The following is a 1,091-nucleotide window of genomic DNA, read 5'->3' as shown; positions in this document are numbered from 1 at the left end:
GACTTCATCGCAGAATACACTGAGACCCCTGGAACCCCCCTCTCATGGAACCTGTATGTCGACGGGTCCTCAAACAAAACAGGAAGCGGAGCCGGGGTCATACTTGAAAGCGACCAGGGAACGCGGATAGAACTATCCCTAAAATTCGAGTTCCAGGCTTCGAACAACCAAGCCGAATACGAGGCCCTACTAGCAGGTCTAAAGCTAGCCGAAGAGGTCGGAGCCCAGAAAATCACGATCTTCAGCGACTCCCAGGTCGTTACATCACAAGTAAATGGAAGCTACCAGGCCAAAGACCCCACCATGAAAAAATACCTGGACCAAACACAGGCACAACTACGCCACTTTTCAGAGATACAGATTCAGCACATACCTCGGGAACAAAACGCCCGCTCTCTCGAAGCTTGCCAGCACCAAGCCCGGAGGCAACAATAGAAGTCTCCTCCAGGAAACCTTACAATCCCCCTCCGTGCTAAGAGAGGAAAAAGCGCTAAATATATCCAACCAACAGCAAGGATGGATGACCCACATACTCAACTACCTAAAGTCGGGAACTCTCCCCGCCGAAAGAAAGGAAGCTAGAAGACTCACGAAAGACGCCCAGAATTATACACTAATTCACGACATATTATACAGAAGAGGATTCTCAAACCCCCTCCTTAGGTGTATCCCGACCTCAGAAATAAAGAGCGTCCTCGAAGAAGTCCACGGAGGCATGTGTGGAAACCACCTCGGAGCTCGAGCATTATCTAAGAAAGTAGTCCGAGCCGGGTTCTACTGGCCGGCTCTGCAAAGAGACGCAACGGAATTTGTGAAAATATGCCCCCCTGCCAAAAACACGCCAATTTTCACAAAGCACCACCCGAAGACCTTATCAGCGTCACCGCACCATGGCCCTTCGCAAAATGGGGACTTGACCTACTCGGCCCGTTCCCCCAAGGACCGGGGCAAGTCAAATACCTCATAGTAGGGGTCGACTACTTCACAAAATGGATCGAAGCTGAACCCTTAGCCACCATCACAGCTCAGAAAAGCCGCAAATTCCTATACAAAAACATCGTCACAAGGTTCGGAGTCCCCTACTCCATCAC

The sequence above is a fragment of the Arachis duranensis genome, chromosome 3 (genome assembly GCF_000817695.3).
Source record: "Arachis duranensis cultivar V14167 chromosome 3, aradu.V14167.gnm2.J7QH, whole genome shotgun sequence".
Taxonomy (NCBI): Eukaryota; Viridiplantae; Streptophyta; class Magnoliopsida; order Fabales; family Fabaceae; genus Arachis; species Arachis duranensis.
This window is presented reverse-complemented; position numbering follows the sequence as displayed.